Source organism: Phyllobates terribilis, unplaced genomic scaffold, assembly GCF_046119375.1.
Source record: "Phyllobates terribilis strain yellow unplaced genomic scaffold, ASM4611937v1 Scaffold_280__1_contigs__length_2496652, whole genome shotgun sequence".
Lineage (NCBI taxonomy): Eukaryota > Metazoa > Chordata > Amphibia > Anura > Dendrobatidae > Phyllobates > Phyllobates terribilis.
This window is the reverse complement of record NW_027363040.1, coordinates 395361-418647: the sequence shown is the minus strand read 5'-3', so window position 1 is coordinate 418647 and position 23287 is coordinate 395361. Positions and strand designations below refer to the sequence as shown.

General features: G+C 42.5%; 7 pseudogenes; all 7 read left to right on the top strand.

Annotated features, from left to right (window-relative positions):
- Window positions 1–7622: 7622 nt before the first annotated feature.
- Window positions 7623–7791, top strand: LOC141220329 (U2 spliceosomal RNA; annotated as a pseudogene).
- Window positions 7792–9259: 1468 nt separating this feature from the next.
- LOC141220328 (U2 spliceosomal RNA) lies at window positions 9260–9432 on the top strand (annotated as a pseudogene).
- Window positions 9433–10904: 1472 nt separating this feature from the next.
- On the top strand, window positions 10905–11077 carry LOC141220327 (U2 spliceosomal RNA; annotated as a pseudogene).
- Window positions 11078–12548: 1471 nt separating this feature from the next.
- On the top strand, window positions 12549–12717 carry LOC141220324 (U2 spliceosomal RNA; annotated as a pseudogene).
- A 1471-nt stretch (window positions 12718–14188) lies between these two features.
- On the top strand, window positions 14189–14361 carry LOC141220323 (U2 spliceosomal RNA; annotated as a pseudogene).
- A 1469-nt stretch (window positions 14362–15830) lies between these two features.
- LOC141220325 (U2 spliceosomal RNA) lies at window positions 15831–15999 on the top strand (annotated as a pseudogene).
- Window positions 16000–17467: 1468 nt separating this feature from the next.
- On the top strand, window positions 17468–17636 carry LOC141220330 (U2 spliceosomal RNA; annotated as a pseudogene).
- Window positions 17637–23287: the final 5651 nt, after the last annotated feature.

Sequence of the window (23287 nt, the reverse complement as noted above, 5' to 3'; positions counted from 1 at the left end):
AGAGTACCAAAGCATTTTTAAACTTCAGCGCAATTCTGAGAACAATGGAAGAGTTCCAAGCATTTTTAAGATTCAGCAGAATTCCGAGAACAATGGAAGAGTTCCAAAGCATTGTTAAACATCAGCGGAATTCCGAGAAGAATGGAAGAGCTCCAAAGCATTTTTAAACTTCAGCAGAATTCCGAGAACAATGGAAGAATTCCATGGCATTTTTAAACTTCAGCAGAATTCTTAGAAAAATGGATTGATTCCAAAGCATTGTTGAACATCAGCGGAATTCCCAGAACAATGGAAGAATACCAAAGCATTTTTAAACTTCAGCGGAATGCCGAAAATAATAGAAGAGTACCAAAGCATGTTTAAACTTCAGCGGAATTCCGAGAATAATGGAAGAGTTCCAAAGCAATTTTAAATTTCAACGGAATTCCGAGAACAATGGTAGAGTTCCAAAGCATTTTTAAACTTCAGGGAATTCTGAGAACAATGGAAGAGTTCCAAAGCATTTTTTAACTTCAGCAGAATTCTGAGCACAATAGAAGAGTTCCAATGCATTTTTAAACTTCAGCAGTATTCCGAAAACAGTGGAAGAGTTTCAAAGCATTGTTAAACTTCAGCGGAATTCCGAGAACAATGGAAGAGTTCCAAAGCAATTTTAAACTTCAGCAAAATTCCGAGAACAATGGAAGAGTTCCAATGCATTATTAAATTTCAGCAATATTCCGAGAACAATGAAAGAGTTCCAAAGCATTGTTAAACTTCAGCGTAATTCCGAGAACATTAGAAGAGTTCCAGAGCATTGTTAAACACCAGCGGAATTCCGAGAACAATGGAAGAGTTCCAAAGCATTGTTACCCATCAGCAAAATTCAGAGAACAATGAAAAAGTTCCAAAGAATTTTTAAACTTCAGCAGAATTCCGAGAACAATGGAAGAGTTTCAAAGCATGGTTAAACATCAGCGGAATTCCAAGAACAATGGAAGAGCTCCAAAGCATTTTTAAACTTCAGCATAATTCCGAGAACAATGGAAGGGTTCCAAAGCATTTTTAAACTTCAGCAGAATTCTGAGAACAATGGAAGTATTGCAAAGCATTGTTAAACATCAGCGGACTTCCCAGAACAATGGAAGAGTTCCAAAGCATTTTTAAACATCAGCAGATTTCTGAGAACAATGGAAGGGTTCCAAAGCATTTTTAAACTTCAGCAGAATTCTGAGAACAATGAAAGTATTGCAAAGCATTGTTAAACATCAGCGGACTTCCCAGAACAATGGAAGAGTTCCAAAGCATTTTTAAACTTCAGCAGAATTCTGAGAACAATGGAAGAGTTCCAATGCATTTTTAAACTAGAGCAGTATTCCCATAACAAAGGATGAGTTTCAAAGCATTGTTAAACATCAGCGGAATTCCGAGAACAATGGAAGAGTTGCAAATCATTGTTAAACATCAGCAAAAGTCCGAGAACAATGGAAGAGTTCCAAAGCAGTTTTAAACTTCAGCGGCATTCCGATAACAATGGAAGAGTTCCAAAGCATTGTTAATAATCAGCGGAATTCCAGGAACAATGGAAGAGTTCCAAAGCATTTTTAAACTTCAGCAGAATTCCGAGAACAATGGAAGAGTTCCAAAGCATTTTTAAACTTCAGCGAAATTCCGAGAACAATGGAAGAATACCTAAGCATTTTTAAACTTCAGCGGAATGCCAAGAATAATGGAAGAGTTCCAAAGCATTTTTAAACTTCAGCGGAATTCCGAGAATAATGGAAGAGTTCCAAAGCATTTTTAAACTTCTCGGAATTCCAAGAACAATGGAAGAGTACCAAAGCATTTTTAAACTTCAGCGCAATTCTGAGAACAATGGAAGAGTTCCAAGCATTTTTAAACTTCAGCAGAATTCCGAGAACAATGGAAGAGTTCCAAAGTATTGTTAAACATCAGCGGAATTCCGAGAAGAATGGAAGAGCTCCAAAGCATTTTTAAACTTCAGCAGAATTCCGAGAACAATGGAAGAATTCCATGGCATTTTTAAACTTCAGCAGAATTCTTAGAAAAATGGATTGATTCCAAAGCATTGTTAAACATCAGCGGAATTCCCAGAACAATGGAAGAATACCAAAGCATTTTTAAACTTCAGTGGAATGCCGAAAATAATGAAAGAGTTCCAAAGCAATTTTAAACTTCAACGGAATTCCGAGAACAATTGTAGAGTTCCAAAGCATTTTTAAACTTCAGGGAATTCTGAGAACAATGGAAGAGTTCCAAAGCATTTTTTAACTTCAGCAGAATTCTGAGCACAATAGAAGAGTTCCAATGCATTTTTAAACTTCAGCAGTATTCCGAAAACAATGGAGGAGTTCCAAAGCATTTTTAAACTTCAGCAGAATTCTGAGAACAATGGAAGAGTTGCAAAGCATTTTTAAACTTCAGCGGAATTCTGACAACAATGGAAGTGTTCCAAAGCATTTTTAAACTTCAGCAGAAATCTGAGAACAATGGAAGAGTTCCAATGCATTTTTAAACTAGAGCAGTATTCCCATAACAATGGATGAGTTCCAAAGCATTGTTAAACTTCAGCGGAATTCCGAGAACAATGAAAGAGTTTCAAAGAATTGTTAAACATCAGTGGAATTCCGAGAACAATGGAAGAGTTGCAAATCATTGTTAAACATCAGCAAAAGTCCGAGAACAATGGAAGAGTTCCAAAGCATTTTTAAACTTCAGCGGAATTCCGATGACAATGGAAGAGTTCCAAAGCATTGTTAGTAATCAGCGTAATTCAAGGAACAATGGAAGAGTTCCAAACCATTTTTAAACTTCAACGGAATTCCGAGAACAATGGAAGAGTTCCAAAGCATTTTTAAACTTCAGCGCAATTCTGAGAACAATGGAAGAGTTCTAAGCATTTTTAAACTTCAGCAGAATGCAGAGAACAATGGAAGAATTCCAAAGCATTGTTAAACATCAGCAGAATTCCGAGAACAATGGAAGAGTTCCAAAGCATTTTTAAACTTCAGCGGAATTCCGAGAACAATGGAAGAATTCCAAAGCATTTTTAAACTTCAGTAGAATTCTGAGAACAATCGAAGAATTCCAAAGCATTGTTAAATATCAGCGGAATTTCCAGAACAATGGAAGAGTTCCAAATCATTTTTAAACTTCAGCAGAATTGTGAGAACAATGGAAGAGTTTCAAAACATTTTTAAACTTCATCAGAATTCCGAGAACAATGGAAGAGTTCCAAAGCATTTTTAAACTTCAGCGGAATTCCAAGAACAATGGAAGAGTTTCAAAGCATTGTTAAACATCAGCAGAATTCCGAGAACAACGGAAGAGTTCCAAAGCTTGTTAAACATAAGCGGAATTCCGAGAACAATAAAAGAGTTCCAAAGCATTTTTAAACTTCAGCGAAATTCTAAGAATAATGGAAGAGTTCCAAAGCATTGTTAAACTTCAGCGGAATTCCGAGAAAAATAGAAGAGTTCCAAAGCATTTTTAAACTTCAGGGAATTCTGAGAACAATGGAAGAATTCCAAGCATTTTTAAACTTCAGCAGAATTCCGAGAACAATGAAAGAGTTCCAAGGCATTGCTAAATATCAGCAGAATTCCCAGAACAATGGAAGAGTTCCAAAGCATTTTTAAATTTCAGCGGAATTCAGAGAACAATGGAACAATTCCAAAGCATTTTTTAACTTCAGCAGAATTCTGAGAACAATGGAAGAGTTCCAATGCATTTTTAAACTTTAGCAGTATTTTGAAAACAGTGAAAGAGTTTCAAAGCATTGTTAAACTTCAGCGGAATTCCGAGAACAATGGAAGAGTTCCAAAGCATTTTTAAACTTCAGCGGAATTCCGAGAACAATGGAAGAGTTCCAATGCATTTTTAAATTTCAGCAGAATTCCGAGAACAATGAAAGAGTTCCAAAGCATTGTTAAACTTCAGCATAATTCCGAGAACAATGGAAGAGTTCCAGAGCATTGTTAAACATCAGCGGAATTCCGAGAACAAGGGAAGAGTTCCAAAGCATTGTTACCGATCAGCAAAATTCAGAGAACAATGAAAAAGTTCCAAAGAATTTTTAAACTTCAGCAGAATTCCGAGAACAATGGAAGAGTTCCAATGCATTTTTAAACATCAGCGGAATTCCAAGAACAATGGAAGTGCTCCAAAGCATTTTTAAACTTCAGCATAATTCCGAGAACAATGGAAGAGTTCCAAAGCATTTTTAACCTTCAGCAGAATTCTGAGAACAATGGAAGAATTGCAAAGCATTTTTAAACTAGTGCAGTATTCCAATAACAATGGATGAGTTCCAAAGCATTGTTAAACTTTAGCGGAACTCCGAGAACAATGAAAGAGTTTCAAAGCATTGTTAAACATCAGCGGAATTCCGAGAACAATGGAAGAGTTGCAAAGCATTGTTAAACATCAGCAAAAGCCCGAGAACAATGGAAGAGTTCCAAAGCATTTTTAAACTTCAGCGGAATTCCGATAACAATGGAAGAGTTGCAAAGCATTGTTAATAATCAGCGGAATTCCAGGAACAATGGAAGAGTTCCAAAGCATTTTTAAATTTCAGGAGAATTCCGAGAACAATGGAAGAGTTCCAAAGCATTTTTAAACTTCAGCAAAATTCCGAGTACAATGGAAGAATACCAAAGCATTTTGAAACTTCAGCGGAATGTCAAGAATAATGGAAGAGTTCCAAAACATTTTTAAACTTCAGCAGAATTCCTAGAATAATGGAAGAGTTCCAAAGCATTTTTAAAGTTCAACGAAATTCCGAGAACAATGGAAGAGTTCCAAAGCATTTTTAAACTTCAGCGCAATTCTGAGAACAATGGAAGAGTTCCAAGCATTTTTAAACTTTAGCAGAATTCAGAGAACAATGGAAGAATTCCAAAGCATTGTTAAACATCAACAGAATTCCGAGAACAATGGAAGAGTTCCAAAGCATTTTTAAACTTCAGTGGAATTCCGAGAACAATGGAAGAATTCCAAAGCATTTTTTAACTTCAGCAGAATTCTGAGAACAATGGAAGAGTTCCAATGCATTTTTAAACTTCAGCAGTATTCCGAGAAAAACGGAAGAGTTCCAAAGCATTTTTAAACTTCAGCGGAATTCCGAAAACAATGGAGGATTCCAAAGCTTTTTTAAACTTCAGCAGAATTCTGAGAACAATGGAAGTGTTCCAATGCATTTTTAAACTTCAGCAGTATTCCGAGAACAATGGAAGAGTTCCAAAGCATTTTTATACTTCAGCGAAATTCCGATAACAATGGAAGAGTTCAAAAGCATTGTTAAACATCAGCTGAATTCCAAGAACAATGGAAGAGCTCCAAAGCATTTTTAAACTTCAGCATAATTCCGAGAACAATGGAAGAGTTCCAAAGCACTGTTAAACATCAGCGGAATTACGAGAACAATGGAAAAGTTCCAAAGCATGTTTAAACTTCAGCCGAATTCCGAGAACAATGGAAGAGTTCCAAAGCATTTTTAAACTTCAGCGGAATTCTGAGAACAATGGAAGAGTACCAAAGCATTTTTAAACTTCAGTGGAATTCTGAGAACAATGGAAGAGTTCCAAAGCATATTTAAACATCAGCGGAATTACGAGAACAATGGAAGAGTTCCAAAGCATTTTTAAACTTCAGCGGAATTCTAAAAACAATGGAAGAGTTCCCAAGCATTTTTAATCTTCAGCAGAATTCCTAGAACAATGGAACAATTCCAAAGCTTTTTTAAATTTCAGTGAAATTCTGAGAGCAATGGAAGAGTTCCAAAGTATTTTTAAACTTCAGCGGAATTCCGAGAACAGTGTTAGAGTTCCAAAGCATATTTAAACTTCACCGGAATTCCGAGAATAATGGAAGAGTTCCAAGGCATTTTTAAACTTTAGCGGAATTGCGAGAACAATGGAAGAGTACCAAAGCATTTTTAAACTTCAGCGGAATTCTGAGAACAATGGAAGAGTTTCAAAGCATATTTAAACATCAGCAGAATTACGAGAACAATGGAAGAGTTCCAAAGCATTGTTAAACATTAGTGGAATTCCAAGAACAATGGAAAAGTTCCAAAGCATTTTTAAACTTCAGCAGAGTTCCGAGAACACTGGAAGAGTTCGAAAGCATTGATTAATATCAGCGGAATTCCGAGAACAAAGGAAGAGTTCCAAAGCATTTTTAAACGTCAGCGGAATTCTGAGAACAATGGAAGAGTTCCAAAGCAGTGTTAAACATCAGCGGAATTACGAGAACAATGGAAAAGTTCCAAAGCATGTTTAAACTTCAGCAGAGTTCCGAGAACAATGGAAGAGTTCGAAAGCATTGATAAATATCAGCGGAAGTCCGAGAACAAAGGAAGAGTTCTAAAGAATTTTTAAACTTCAGCGGAATTCCGAGAACAATGGAAGAGTTCCAAACCAGTGTTAAACATCAGCGGAATTACGAGAACAATGGAAAAGTTCCAAAGCAGTGTTAAACATCAGCGGAATTACGAGAACAATGGAAAAGTTCCAAAGCATGTTTAAACTTCAGCAGAATTCCGAGAACAATGGAAGAGTTCCAAAGCATTTTTAAACTTCAGCGGAATTCTGAGAACAATGGAAGAGTTCCAAAGCATTTTTAAACTTCAGCGGAATTCTGAGAACAATGGAAGAGTTCCAAAGCATTGTTAAACATCAGCGGAATTCCGAGAACAATGGAAGAGTTCCAAAGCATTGTAAAACATTACTGGAATTCCAAGAACAATGGAAAAGTTCCAAAGCATTTTTAAACTTCACCAGAATATCGAGAACAATGGAACAGTTCCAAAGTATTTTTAAACTTCATCAGAATTCCGAGAACAATGGAAGAGTTCCAAAGCATTGATAAACATCAGCGAAATTCTGAAAACAATGGAAGAGTTCCAAAGCATTGTTAAACATTAGCGGAATTCCGAGACTAAGAGTGGCCACCACTGGGCATACACCTGCAAAGTGTAGACAGCTGCTCGTTCCACCCCCCCCCTTAATTGGTTCTCCTCCCTTCCACCGGTGTTGAGGCGGGTGGGAACAGCAGGGGGTGAGGGTGCTGTGCTAAAATAGGTGGAGTTATGCAGATCTAAAACACGTGGATTGCAGCAGCAGCAAGCCAAAAAGTGCAGTCATGTAAGGGATCTAGAGGTTGACAACATGTCTTCTTAACGGGAGTCCAGGTGCCCATCTCCACCAATGGACTTTTCAGGATCCGAGGGTGGTACCGTAGGCCGAAACCAATTCTGGTTATCGCTTCTCGGCCTGCTCAGAGACTATTCCATCGTGGACGGTCAGGAGGACGAGAATGAGGACTAAACTCCTCCTCTCCCTCTCCCCTTAAGTGTCTTGTCTTTCAATAAAGCTTCGGGCCTGTGATTTTCCCCTCCCCATCCCCTTTTTCCCAATCCCCATCCCTTATCACGGTTCGTCGTACTGTATTGATTGACACGCTTTTTCTTTCAGATTGAGTGTTTTGTGTAGCATAGGGGTGTGATGTGTCTAGTTAGTGCGTCGTATCCTCATGCTACGTAAATATGATGTAGAATTCTGTGTGTACTGGGCTGCGGCACTGTACACTGTCTGTTAACTTATTTTCTGTGCTAATAAAAGATATATTCAATCAAAATCTGTTCTTATCAGTTTAATATCTGATACGTCCCCTATCTGGGGACCATATATTAAATGGATTTTTAGAACAGGGAGATGGTAAAACAGCTTGCTCTGTTCACTCCACGCATTGACCTGGTATTGCAGCATTTCCAGGACCGGTGCACTCCTTCTTTAATGCAGTTTCTAAAATCAGACAGAATTGAATTCAATACATTTTGTTGCTTTTGCTTGTTTGTTGCATTTTTGAAAGGACATTTTTGCCTTGCTTTTCTTCCCCTCATTGGATTTTTCATGTTACAAGTTGCAGAAGCCAGATGACAAACTTGTTTTGGTTCAACTTCAGAAACTCTGCATTGCATTTTAATCTACAATGCAATGCTATGTATCCAGCTATACCCCCCTTTCCTTTCTTTTGGATAAAAAGCCATATTAGGCAAGCATTTTGGAGCTTTCACCTAACTAACTACAGGTGGTGAGATAAGCTGCACAATATAATTGTTCTTTCAGTATATTGTTGCACACACACCATCTATTTAGCAAATGCCCTTGTTATCAACAGCAGCCGTTTAAACTCACCTGAGCTAACAGGTATGTGCGCCGGTTATACTCTGCTGCACTTAAAATGTCTTTTTTGGCTTGCTCCAATGCCTTTTCTGAAACGTTGTCTCCCTCTGGTGGAACACTGACTTCTTTCATTTAACGCCTGCAGACTATAAAAAATAACCCAACCCAAAAAGTTTGGTTGATTAGTCTATGGCATTCTTTTAAACTGTTGCTTATGGCGGTCTCTGTGAGCTTCTCAGTGCCGTTCAGCCAGCCAGGTATCCTGCCTGCAGTAGATGGAATGTGGCAATGGAACGCTGGCTGCGCATGTCTTAATAGGCTCTGAGCCTTTATATACCTGCGCACGGCAGCAGCCACCTTCAGTCTGCTGCTGGACAGCCAGCAGCAGCAGGAAAGGTAAGTAATCAGCAACACTCCTGCTAAGTGTAGACAGCTGCTCGTTCCACCCCCCCCCCCTTAATTGGTTCTCCTCCCTTCCACCGGTGTTGAGGTGGGTGGGAACAGCAGGGGGTGAGGGTGCTGTGCTAATATAGGTGGAGTTATGCATATCTAAAACGCGTGGATTGCGGCAGCAGCAAGCCGAAAAGTGCAGGCATGTAAGGGATCTAGAGGTTGACAACATGTCTTCTTAACGGGAGTCCAGGTGCCCATCTCCACCAATGGACTTTTCAGGATCCGAGGGTGGTACCGTAGGCCGAAACCAATTCTGGTTATCGCTTCTCGGCCTGCTCAGAGACTAATCCATCGTGGACGGTCCGGAGGACGAGGATGAGGACTAAACTCCTCCTCCCCCTCTCCCCTTATGTGTCTTGTCTTTCAATAAAGCTTTGGGCCTGTGATTTTCCCCTCCCCATCCCCTTTTTCCCAATCCCCATCCCTTATCACGGTTCGTCGTACTGTATTGATTGACACGCTTTTTCTTTCAGATTGAGTGTTTTGTGTAGCATAGGGGTGTGATGTGTCTAGTTAGTGCGTCGTATCCTCATGCTATGTAAATATGATGTAGAATTCTGTGTGTACTGGGCTGCGGCACTGTACACTGTCTGTTAACTTATTTTCTGTGCTAATAAAAGATATATTCAATCAAAATCTGTTCTTATCAGTTTAATATCTGATACGTCCCCTATCTGGGGACCATATATTAAATGGATTTTTAGAACAGGGAGATGGTAAAAGAGCTTGCTCTGTCTGTCCACTCCACGCATTGACCTGGTATTGCAGCATTTCCAGGACCGGTGCACTCCTTCTTTAATGCAGTTTCTACAATCAGAAAGAATTGAATTCAATACATTTTGTTGCTTTTGCTTGTTTGTTACATTTTTGGAAGGACATTTTAGCCTTGCTTTTCTTCCCCTCATTGGATTTTTCAAGTTACAAGTTGCAGAAGCCAGATGACAAACTTGTTTTGGTTCAACTTCAGAAACTCTGCATTGCATTTTAATCTACTGTAATGCAATGCTATGTATCCAGCTATACCCCCCTTTCCTTCCTTTTGGACAAACAGCCATATTAGGCAAGCATTTTGGAGCTTTCACCTAACTAACTACAGGTGGTGAGATAAGCTGCACAATATAATTATCTTTTCAGTATATTGTTGCACACACACCATCTATTTAGCAAATGCCCTTGTTATCAACAGCAGCCGTTTAAACTCACCTGAGCTAACAGGTATGTGCGCCGGTTATACTCTGCTGCACTTAAAATGTCTTTTTTGGCTTGCTCCAATGCCTTTTCTGAAACGTTGTCTCCCTCTGGTGGAACACTGACTTCTTTCATTTAACGCCTGCAGACTATAAAAAATAACCCAACCCAAAAAGTTTGGTTGATTAGTCTATGGCATTCTTTTAAACTGTTGCTTATGGTGGTCTCTGTGAGCTTCTCAGTGCCGTTCAGCCAGCCAGGTATCCTGCCTGCAGTAGATGGAATGTGGCAATGGAACGCTGGCTGCGCATGTCTTAATAGGCTCTGAGCCTTTATATACCTGCGCACGGCAGCAGCCACCTTCAGTCTGCTGCTGGACAGCCAGCAGCAGCAGGAAAGGTAAGTAATCAGCAACACTCCTGCTAAGTGTAGACAGCTGCTCGTTCCACCCCCCCCCCCCTTAATTGGTTCTCCTCCCTTCCACCGGTGTTGAGGTGGGTGGGAACAGCAGGGGGTGAGGGTGCTGTGCTAATATAGGTGGAGTTATGCATATCTAAAACGCGTGGATTGCGGCAGCAGCAAGCCGAAAAGTGCAGGCATGTAAGGGATCTAGAGGTTGACAACATGTCTTCTTAATGGGAGTCCAGGTGCCCATCTCCACCAATGGACTTTTCAGGATCCGAGGGTGGTACCGTAGGCCGAAACCAATTCTGGTTATCGCTTCTCGGCCTGCTCAGAGACTAATCCATCGTGGACGGTCCGGAGGACGAGGATGAGGACTAAACTCCTCCTCCCCCTCTCCCCTTATGTGTCTTGTCTTTCAATAAAGCTTTGGGCCTGTGATTTTCCCCTCCCCATCCCCTTTTTCCCAATCCCCATCCCTTATCACGGTTCGTCGTACTGTATTGATTGACACGCTTTTTCTTTCAGATTGAGTGTTTTGTGTAGCATAGGGGTGTGATGTGTCTAGTTAGTGCGTCGTATCCTCATGCTATGTAAATATGATGTAGAATTCTGTGTGTACTGGGCTGCGGCACTGTACACTGTCTGTTAACTTATTTTCTGTGCTAATAAAAGATATATTCAATCAAAATCTGTTCTTATCAGTTTAATATCTGATACGTCCCCTATCTGGGGACCATATATTAAATGGATTTTTAGAACAGGGAGATGGTAAAAGAGCTTGCTCTGTCTGTCCACTCCACGCATTGACCTGGTATTGCAGCATTTCCAGGACCGGTGCACTCCTTCTTTAATGCAGTTTCTACAATCAGAAAGAATTGAATTCAATACATTTTGTTGCTTTTGCTTGTTTGTTACATTTTTGGAAGGACATTTTAGCCTTGCTTTTCTTCCCCTCATTGGATTTTTCAAGTTACAAGTTGCAGAAGCCAGATGACAAACTTGTTTTGGTTCAACTTCAGAAACTCTGCATTGCATTTTAATCTACTGTAATGCAATGCTATGTATCCAGCTATACCCCCCTTTCCTTCCTTTTGGACAAACAGCCATATTAGGCAAGCATTTTGGAGCTTTCACCTAACTAACTACAGGTGGTGAGATAAGCTGCACAATATAATTGTTCTTTCAGTATATTGTTGCACACACACCATCTATTTAGCAAATGCCCTTGTTATCAACAGCAGCCGTTTAAACTCACCTGAGCTAACAGGTATGTGCGCTGGTTATACTCTGCTGCACTTAAAATGTCTTTTTTGTCTTGCTCCAATGCCTTTTCTGAAACGTTGTCTCCCTCTGGTGGAACACTGACTTCTTTCATTTAACGCCTGCAGACTATAAAAAATAACCCAACCCAAAAAGTTTGGTTGATTAGTCTATGGCATTCTTTTAAACTGTTGCTTATGGCGGTCTCTGTGAGCTTCTCAGTGCCGTTCAGCCAGCCAGGTATCCTGCCTGCAGTAGATGGAATGTGGCAATGGAACGCTGGCTGCGCGTGTCTTAATAGGCTCTGAGCCTTTATATACCTGCGCACGGCAGCAGCCACCTTCAGTCTGCTGCTGGACAGCCAGCAGCAGCAGGAAAGGTAAGTAATCAGCAACACTCCTGCTAAGTGTAGACAGCTGCTCATTCCACCCCCCCCCCCTTAATTGGTTCTCCTCCCTTCCACCGGTGTTGAGGCGGGTGGGAACAGCAGGGGGTGAGGGTGCTGTGCTAAAATAGGAGGAGTTATGGAGATCTAAAACGCGTGGATTGCAGCAGCAGCAAGCCGAAAAGTGCAGGCATGTAAGGGATCTAGAGGTTGACAACATGTCTTCTTAACGGGAGTCCAGGTGCCCATCTCCACCAATGGACTTTTCAGGATCCGAGGGTGGTACCGTAGGCCGAAACCAATTCTGGTTATCGCTTCTCGGCCTGCTCAGAGACTATTCCATCGTGGACGGTCCGGAGGACGAGGATGAGGACTAAACTCCTCCTCCCCCTCTCCCCTTATGTGTCTTGTCTTTCAATAAAGCTTCCGGCCTGTGATTTTCCCCTCCCCATCCCCTTTTTCCCAATCCCCATCCCTTATCACAGCTCGTCGTACTGTATTGATTGACACGCTTTTTCTTTCAGATTGAGTGTTTTGTGTAGCATAGGGGTGTGATGTGTCTAGTTAGTGCGTCGTATCCTCATGCTATGTAAATATGATGTAGAATTCTGTGTGTACTGGGCTGTGGCACTGTACACTGTCTGTTAACTTATTTTCTGTGCTAATAAAAGATATATTCAACCAAAATCTGTTTTTATCAGTTTAATATCTGATACGTCCCCTATCTGGGGACCATATATTAAATGGATTTTTAGAACAGGGAGATGGTAAAAGAGCTTGCTCTGTCCACTCCACGCGTTGACCTGGTATTGCAGCATTTCCAGGACCGGTGCACACCTTCTTTAATGCAGTTTCTAAAATCAGAAAGAATTGAATTCAATACATTTTGTTGCTTTTGCTTGTTTGTTGCATTTTTGGAAGGACATTTTAGCCTTGCTTTTCTTCCCCTCATTGGATTTTTCATGTTACAAGTTGCAGAAGCCAGATGACAAACTTGTTTTGGTTCAACTTCAGAAACTCTGCATTGCATTTTAATCTACTGTAATGCAATGCTATGTATCCAGCTATACCCCCCTTTTCTTCCTTTTGGATAAACAGCCATATTAGGCAAGCATTTTGGAGCTTTCACCTAACTAACTACAGGTGGTGAGATAAGCTGCACAATATAATTGTTCTTTCAGTATATTGTTGCACACACACCATCTATTTAGCAAATGCCCTTGTTATCAACAGCAGCCGTTTAAACTCACCTGAGCTAACAGGTATGTGCGCTGGTTATACTCTGCTGCACTTAAAATTTCTTTTTTGGCTTGCTCCAATGCCTTTTCTGAAACATTGTCTCCCTCTGGTGGAACACTGACTTCTTTCATTTAACGCCTGCAGACTATAAAAAATAACCCAACCCAAAAAGTTTGGTTGATTAGTCTGTGGCATTCTTTTAAACTGTTGCTTATGGCGGTCTCTGTGTGCTTCTCAGTGCCGTTCAGCCAGCCAGGTATCCTGCCTGCAGTAGATGGAATGTGGCAATGGAACGCTGGCTGCGCGTGTCATAATAGGCTCTGAGCCTTTATATACCTGCGCACGGCAGCAGCCACCTTCAGTCTGCTGCTGGACAGCCAGCAGCAGCAAGAAAGGTAAGTAATCAGCAGCACTCCTGCTAAGTGTAGACAGCTGCTCGTTCCACCCCCCCCCCCTTAATTGGTTCTCCTCCCTTCCACCGGTGTTGAGGTGGGTGGGAACAGCAGGGGGTGAGGGTGCTGTGCTAATATAGGTGGAGTTATGCATATCTAAAACGCGTGGATTGCGGCAGCAGCAAGCCGAAAAGTGCAGGCATGTAAGGGATCTAGAGGTTGACAACATGTCTTCTTAACGGGAGTCCAGGTGCCCATCTCCACCAATGGACTTTTCAGGATCCGAGGGTGGTACCGTAGGCCGAAACCAATTCTGGTTATCGCTTCTCGGCCTGCTCAGAGACTAATCCATCGTGGACGGTCCGGAGGACGAGGATGAGGACTAAACTCCTCCTCCCCCTCTCCCCTTATGTGTCTTGTCTTTCAATAAAGCTTTGGGCCTGTGATTTTCCCCTCCCCATCCCCTTTTTCCCAATCCCCATCCCTTATCACGGTTCGTCGTACTGTATTGATTGACACGCTTTTTCTTTCAGATTGAGTGTTTTGTGTAGCATAGGGGTGTGATGTGTCTAGTTAGTGCGTCGTATCCTCATGCTATGTAAATATGATGTAGAATTCTGTGTGTACTGGTCTGCGGCACTGTACACTGTCTGTTAACTTATTTTCTGTGCTAATAAAAGATATATTCAATCAAAATCTGTTCTTATCAGTTTAATATCTGATACGTCCCCTATCTGGGGACCATATATTAAATGGATTTTTAGAACAGGGAGATGGTAAAAGAGCTTGCTCTGTCTGTCCACTCCACGCATTGACCTGGTATTGCAGCATTTCCAGGACCGGTGCACTCCTTCTTTAATGCAGTTTCTACAATCAGAAAGAATTGAATTCAGTACATTTTGTTGCTGTTGCTTGTTTGTTACATTTTTGGAAGGACATTTTAGCCTTGCTTTTCTTCCCCTCATTGGATTTTTCAAGTTACAAGTTGCAGAAGCCAGATGACAAACTTGTTTTGGTTCAACTTCAGAAACTCTGCATTGCATTTTAATCTACTGTAATGCAATGCTATGTATCCAGCTATACCCCCCTTTCCTTCCTTTTGGATAAACAGCCATATTAGGCAAGCATTTTGGAGCTTTCACCTAACTAACTACAGGTGGTGAGATAAGCTGCACAATATAATTGTTCTTTCAGTATATTGTTGCACACACACCATCTATTTAGCAAATGCCCTTGTTATCAACAGCAGCCGTTTAAACTCACCTGAGCTAACAGGTATGTGCGCTGGTTATACTCTGCTGCACTTAAAATGTCTTTTTTGTCTTGCTCCAATGCCTTTTCTGAAACGTTGTCTCCCTCTGGTGGAACACTGACTTCTTTCATTTAACGCCTGCAGACTATAAAAAATAACCCAACCCAAAAAGTTTGGTTGATTAGTCTGTGGCATTCTTTTAAACTGTTGCTTATGGCGGTCTCTGTGTGCTTCTCAGTGCCGTTCAGCCAGCCAGGTATCCTGCCTGCAGTAGATGGAATGTGGCAATGGAACGCTGGCTGCGCGTGTCATAATAGGCTCTGAGCCTTTATATACCTGCGCACGGCAGCAGCCACCTTCAGTCTGCTGCTGGACAGCCGGCAGCAGCAGGAAAGGTAAGTAATCAGCAACACTCCTGCTAAGGGTAGACAGCTGCTCGTTCCCCCCCCCCCCTTAATTGGTTCTCCTCCCTTCCACCGGTGTTGAGGTGGGTGGGAACAGCAGGGGGTGAGGGTGCTGTGCTAATATAGGTGGAGTTATGCATATCTAAAACGCGTGGATTGCGGCAGCAGCAAGCCGAAAAGTGCAGGCATGTAAGGGATCTAGAGGTTGACAACATGTCTTCTTAACGGGAGTCCAGGTGCCCATCTCCACCAATGGACTTTTCAGGATCCGAGGGTGGTACCGCAGGCCGAAACCAATTCTGGTTATCGCTTCTCGGCCTGCTCAGAGACTATTCCATCGTGGACGGTCCGGAGGACGAGGATGAGGACTAAACTCCTCCTCCCCCTCTCCCCTTATGTGTCTTGTCTTTCAATAAAGCTTCGGGCCTGTGATTTTCCCCTCCCCATCCCCTTTTTCCCAATCCCCATCCCTTATCACGGTTCGTCGTACTGTATTGATTGACACGCTTTTTCTTTCAGATTGAGTGTTTTGTGTAGCATAGGGGTGTGATGTGTCTAGTTAGTGCGTCGTATCCTCATGCTATGTAAATATGATGTAGAATTCTGTGTGTACTGGGCTGCGGCACTGTACACTGTCTGTTAACTTATTTTCTGTGCTAATAAAAGATATATTCAACCAAAATCTGTTCTTATCAGTTTAATATCTGATACGTCCCCTATCTGTGGACCATATATTAAATGGATTTTTAGAACAGGGAGATGGTAAAAGAGCTTGCTCTGTCCACTCCACGCATTGACCTGGTATTGCAGCATTTCCCGGACCGGTGCACTCCTTCTTTAATGCAGTTTCTAAAATCAGAAAGAATTTAATTCAATACATTTTGTTGCTTTTGCTTTTTTGTTGCATTTTTGGAAGGACATTTTAGCCTTGCTTTTCTTCCCCTCATTGGATTTTTCATGTTACAAGTTGCAGAAGCCAGATGACAAACTTGTTTTGGTTCAACTTCAGAAACTCTGCATTGCATTTTAATCTACTGTAATGCAATGCTATGTATCGAGCTATACCCCCTTTTCCTTCCTTTTGGATAAACAGCCATATTAGGCAAGCATTTTGGAGCTTTCACCTAACTAACTACAGGTGGTGAGATAAGCTGCACAATATAATTGTTCTTTCAGTATATTGTTGCACACACACCATCTATTTAGCAAATGCCCTTGTTATCAACAGCAGCCGTTTAAACTCACCTGAGCTAACAGGTATGTGCGCTGGTTATACTCTGCTGCACTTAAAATGTCTTTTTTGGCTTGCTCCAATGCCTTTTCTGAAACGTTGTCTCCCTCTGGTGGAACACTGACTTCTTTCATTTAACGCCTGCAGACTATAAAAAATAACCCAACCCAAAAAGTTTGGTTGATTAGTCTGTGGCATTCTTTTAAACTGTTGCTTATGTCGGTCTCTGTGTGCTTCTCAGTGCCGTTCAGCCAGCCAGGTATCCTGCCTGCAGTAGATGGAATGTGGCAATGGAACGCTGGCTGCGCGTGTCACAATAGGCTCTGAGCCTTTATATACCTGTGCACGGCAGCAGCCACCTTCAGTCTGCTGCTGGACAGCCAGCAGCAGCAGGAAAGGTAAGTAATCAGCAACACTCCTGCTAAGTGTAGACAGCTGCTCGTTCCACCCCCCCCTTAATTGGTTCTCCTCCCTTCCACCGGTGTTGAGGCGGGTGGGAACAGCAGGGGGTGAGGGTGCTGTGCTAAAATAGGAGGAGTTATGCAGATCTAAAATGCGTGGATTGTAGCAGCAGCAAGCCGAAAAGTGCAGGCATGTAAGGGATCTAGAGGCTGACAACATGTCTTCTTAACGAGAGTCCAGGTGCCCATCTCCACAAATGGACTTTTCAGGATCCGAGGGTGGTACCGTAGGCCGAAACCAATTCTGGTTATCGCTTCTCGGCCTGCTCAGAGACTATTCCATCGTGGACGGTCCGGAGGACGAGGATGAGGACTACACTCCTCCTCCCCCTCTCCCCTTATGTGTCTTGTCTTTCAATAAAGCTTCGGGCCTGTGATTTTCCCCTCCCCATCCCCTTTTTCCCAATCCCCATCCTTTATCACGGTTCGTGGTACTGTATTGATTGACACGCTTTTTCTTTCAGATTGAGTGTTTTGTGTAGCATAGGGGTGTGATGTGTCTAGTTAGTGCGTCGTATCCTCATGCTATGTAAATATGATGTAGAATTCTGTGTGTACTGGGCTGCGGCACTGTACACTGTCTGTTAACTTATTTTCTGTGCTAATAAAAGATATATTCAATCAAAATCTGTTCTGATCAGTTTAATATCTGATACGTCCCCTATCTGGGGACCATATATTAAATGGATTTTTAGAACAGGGAGATGGTAAAAGAGCTTGCTCTGTCCACTCCATGCATTGACCTGGTATTGCAGCATTTCCAGGACCGGTGCACTCCTTCTTTAATGCAGTTTCTAAAATCAGAAAGAATTGAATTCAATACATTTTGTTGCTTTTGCTAGTTTGTTGCATTTTTGGAAGGACATTTTAGCCTTGCTTTTCTTCTCCTCATTGGATTTTTCATGTTACAAGTTGCAGAAGCCAGATGACAAACTTGTTTTGGTTCAACTTCAGAAACTCTGCATTGCATTTTAATCTACTGTAATGCAATGCTATGTATCCAGCTATACCCCCCTTTCCTTCCTTTTGGATAAACAGCCATATTAGGCAAGCATTTTGGAGCTTTCACCTAACTAACTACAGGTGGTGAGATAAGCTGCACAATATAATTGTTACATAGTTACATAGTTACATTGTTTATAAGGCCGAAAAAAGACAAGCGTCCATCCAGTTCAGCCTATTTCTTGTGCACTGCAGCTATTCCGCAGCGTTGATCCAGGGGAAGGCAACAAAAACCCATGCGGTATAGGCCAATTTACATCATTGAGGAAAAATTCACTTCCCGACACCAATCTGGCAGTCAGATTAAATCCCTGGATTAATTAACTAAACATAAGATGTAATTTTATTGTTCTCAAGAAAGGCGTCCAGGCCTCTCTTGAACTCATTAAGTGAGTTGGACATCACCACTTCCTCTCCCAGAGAGTTCCAGAGTCTCACGGCTCTGACCGTAAAGAATCCCCTTCTATGCTGGTGCAGGAACCTCCTTTCCTCCAGACGCATAGTGTGCCCCCTCGTCTTTGTCACCATCCTTGGTATAAACAGGTCATGGGAGAGATCTCTGTAATGCCCCCTGATATATTTATACATGTTTATGAGGTCTCCCCTAAGCCTTCTCTTTTCCAACGTAAATAGGCCTAATTTTGACAACCTCTCTGGGTATTCTAGTCCCTCCATTCCCTTTATTACCTTAGTCGCCCTCCTTTGTACCCTCTCTAGCTCCAATATGTCTTTCCTGAGCACCGGAGCCCAGAACTGTGCACAATATTCTAAGTGCGGCCTTACCAGCGCTTTATACAGAGGAAGAACAATGTTCTCATCATATGCCCCTATTCCTCTTCTGATGCATGCCATGACTCTATTTGCCTTCGCAGCTGCTGCCTGACACTGGGCACTCCAATTTAATTTGCTATTAACCAAGACGCCCAGGTCCTTCTCCATGTCAGATTTCCCCAACGGTTTCCCATTTAATATGTATGGGTGACTGCTGTGTTTCTTTCCCATGTGCATGACCTTACATTTATCGGCATTGAACCCCATTTGCCATTTTTTGGCCCAACTCCCCAATTTATCTAAATCCTCCTGTAGCTGTGCCCTATCCTCATCTGTATTAACTACTTTACAAAGTTTAGTATCATCTGCAAATATTGCTATTTTACTATGCAACCCTTCCACTAGATCATTAATAATATATATTAAATAATATAGGGCCCAAGACAGACCCTTGAGGCACCCTGCTAGTAACCCTGACACACCCTGAGCTTACTCCATTGATAACCACCCTCTGCTTTCTATCACTCAGCCAGCTATTTACCCACTTGCACACATTATCCCCCAGACCAAGCATTCTCATTTTATATACCAACCTTTTGTGTGGCACAATATCAAACGCTTTGGAGAAGTCAAGGTATACAACATCCACTGACTCTCTCCGGTCCAGCTGTGAGCTCACCTCCTCGTAGAAGGCCATCAGGTTTGTTTGGCAGGAGCGATCCCTCATGAATCCATGTTGATATGGAGTTAGACAGTTATTATCATTAAGATATTCTACAATAGCATCTCTAAGAAATCCTTCAAACAATTTACCCACAACAGACGTTAAGCTGACTGGTCTATAGTTCCTAGGGTCACTTTTAGACCCCTTTTTGAATATTGGTACCACATTTGCTTGGCGCCAGTCTAGTGGGACAGTCCCTGTCCATAAAGAGTGCTTGAATATAAGATACAGCAGTCTGTCTATCACATTACTTAATTCTTTTAGTACCCGAGGGTGTATGCCATCTGGGCCTGGTGACTTGTCTATTTTGATATTATTTAGGCGTTTCTGAACTTCCTCCTGGGTTAGGTGGGTGATATTTAGCGGAGGGTTTACTTTATCACTCTGCATTTCCTCCGATAAATTGTTTTCTTTTGTGAAAACAGTGGAGAAGAAGCTATTGAGTAGGTTTGCTTTACCCTCATCGCCCTCTATGATTTTACCCAGGTTATTTTTCAAGGGGCCAACTCCATCAGTTTTAATCCTTTACTGTTTATATAGTTAAAGAACAGTTTGGGATTCGTTTTACTTTCCTTGGCAATTAGTCTCTCTGTCTCCTCTTTTGCTATTCTTATTTGTTTCTTACAGATTTTGTTTTTTTCCCTATAAGATATTAGCGCTTCCTCGCTGCCTTCTTGTTTAAGTTTACCGAAAGCCCTTTTTATGTTTTTCATTGCCCTCTTGACTTCCTTATTTAGCCACATTGGCTTCCTCCTATTCCTAGCCCTTTTATTCCCATAAGGTATGTACCTTCTACAGTGACTATGTAGGACTGTTTTGAAAATTTCCCATTTTCTATCCGTGCTCCTATTACTAAAGATACTATCCCAATCTATAAGGTGAAGGGCATCTCTTAGCTGATCAACCTTTGCCCTCCTGAAGTTCAGTGTTTTTGTGACTCCCTTGCTGGGCACCCTACTGAAGCACATGTGGAATTGTATAATGTTGTGGTCACTATTTCCCAGGTGCCCCCCGACCTGCACCTCAGTTATTCTGTCTGGCCTGTTAGTTAATATTAAGTTTAAAAGGGCCGTCCCTCTAGTTGATTCCTGCACAAGTTGTGACAAATAATTGTCTTTGATAATTGACAGAAACCTGTTTCCTTTCTGAGATCTACAGCTTTCGGTTTCCCAGTCTATATCGGGGTAGTTGAAGTCCCCCATAATAATCACCTCGTTATTTTTTGCTACTTCATCTATTTGTCTCATTAATAGACTTTCCGTGGCTTCTGCTATATTTGGTGGTTTATAACAGACTCCTATGATAATTTTATTATTGTTTTTTGCCCCATGTATCTCCACCCATAAGGACTCGACCTCCTCATTTCCCTCCCATACATCCTCCCGTATTGTAGGCTTTAGACACGTCTTTACATATAGACAGACTCCACCCCCTTTCCGATTTCTTCAATCCCTTCTAAACAGACTGTAACCCTGTAAGTTAACTGCCCAGTCATAGCTTTCATCTAACCATGTCTCGGTTATTCCCACTATGTCATAGTTACCTGTAGATATTTCTGCTTCCAGTTCATCCATCTTGTTTGTCAGGCTCCTGGCATTTGCTAGCACGCAGTTTACACGATTTTGTTTTGTTCCAATCTTCTCCCTGTGGATTGTATTAGAAATTTTCTTACCTCCCTTCCAAGCATCTTGTCTTGGACCTTCTTTGTCGCACTTCATATCTTTCATTAGTATGTTCTCTGGTTGCATGTTCGTGTCCGGCGTTTTTCTTCCCATCCCCTCTTCTTCTAGTTTAACGCCCTCCTGATGAGTGTTGCGAGTCTCCTGGCGAATGTGTGTTTCCCGGGTTTGTTCAGGTGTAGTCCGTTTCTGGCACGGTGTCTGTCATAGAGGTAATTCACACCGTGGTCCAGGAATCCAAATCCTTGTTGTCTGCACCATCATCTCAGCCAGTTGTTCACATCAAGGATCCTGTTCCATCTCCTGACGCCATGCCCGTCTACTGGAAGGATAGAAGAAAAAACTACCTACGCATCCAGTTCTTTTACTTTCTTCCCCAATGCTTCAAAGTCCTTGCAGATTGTCGGTAGGTCCTTCCTTGCCGTGTCATTGGTGCCAACATGTATCAGAAGAAATGGGTGGACATCCTTGGAACTGATGTGCAGTCATCCGAGTTTACTCACAGTTCTGTTTAAGTTCCTCAGGTACACTGTGAGGGTGTCAGCCTCCCGCGTCGCACCGCGTTCACCAGACAGGGGTTCAGCACTTTCTCAGGTAGATCAGGAGTGCTTGACGGGACCCCGCTTTTGTGTGTTCCTCTCTAGACCGACTTCCCGCGCTGGGTCTTCTCCCTCCTGCCCTGCGCCTCCCAGTAAAGTCCCGAACAGGTACTCTGTGATCCCTCTGGGCAACCTGGAGTTCCCGGACCTTCTTAGTGCCCTCTCTCAGTGACTTAGATGTGGGAGTATGGTAACTGCACCCTGGAAGTGCAGAAGCCTCTAGTTTTCTGGCTGAGACGTGAAGTACTCGGCCAGTCCTGGGACCGGTTCCCCTCTTGCGGCCTGGTCCCTCTGACACCTGGCAGATTCGGGCGTATGGGTGGCTTCCTGGTCCTTCCTTACCCCTGGGATCCCTTTCCTTAACGGAGCCTTCTCCTCTGCTCCCCTCCTGGGCCTTCCTGGCTAAGCCCCACTCTGGAGCAGAGCTCCCGAAGAGCCTCTGCTCCCCTCCTCTCCAAGACTACTCCTCCTCAGACTCTGACTCCTTCTCCTTCTACCTTCCCTCTCAAGATGGCTTCTCTTTATATATGTTTTCCAAAGTGCTCCCATAAACTACGCCCTCCACCCACACCCACTACATGGTTCCCCCTCTCTTTGGTTCCCCCCACTCCAGCCAGGGACAAGGCAGCAAATCACAGTGCATCTTGCCCTTCCAGCTGGCCTGGAGCAGTGTAGTGTTGGGTGCAGGTGTTGGGGTCTGGGGCAGCACTCCATCCTTACCTGAGAAGGAGATACCACACCTCTGGGTGAGGTGCAGTACCCCTGTGGCGATTGAACCCTCAGGGGCGCCACATTGTCATGTGATGCAGGTCCTGGACGATGTGCAGGCAGGTCTTTGCAACAGCGGTGAATGGAAATGTCACTTAGCTCCTCCAAAATAGGAAATAATATTAAACAAAACCCAAAGCAGCTCCACCAGCAGTCCCAAAGGGACAAACAGTAGAAAGTAATGCTAGTATGCCAGTGATCTTAAGCGCTAGAGTGATGGATGGGGATAAAAAAACGCTGAATAAAACAGGGCTAAATGGTCAATTGAGACCTTTTATTAAAAAAAGACAGCAGGCAGGCCGTCTTCATCAGGTGATACAAGGGGGTAGGCTTGGAAAGTTTAAAAAGGGTCCAAGAGATACTGATTGGACCATCAATTGATGACGTAACAACAGGACAATTAACCCCTTATATTTTAAGGGGTTAATTGTCCCCATCCATTTTATCCCCATCCATCACCCTAGCGCTTAAGATCACTGGCATACTCGCATTACTTTCTATATATAAGAAAGGGGCTTAGTGACCGGCTGTGGAGAGGAGCGCCCAGAAGATGCTGGTTAGATGTTAGAGGAAGTGTTCAACATGAGGGCCAGGTCAAAACTTGTAGACAAGCAGACAAGATAGGTAATATGCCTTATACTTCTGTTCTACGTGGTCTAGGGTACCGGGTATGCTCCACACTCGGTACCCTGAACCACTTAGGTAATATGCCTTCCATTACGTCATGTTTGGTGTTTCTGCTTTGTGTTTTAAGAACGTAGATTTTGTTAGAATAGATTGTGGGCTCCATTAGCTGAGCCCCTGAGGTGTCAGAACACGCCCCAGGTGACCCCATATTGGAAACTTCACTGCCTAAGGAACTCATCTAGGGGTGTAGTGAGTAATTTG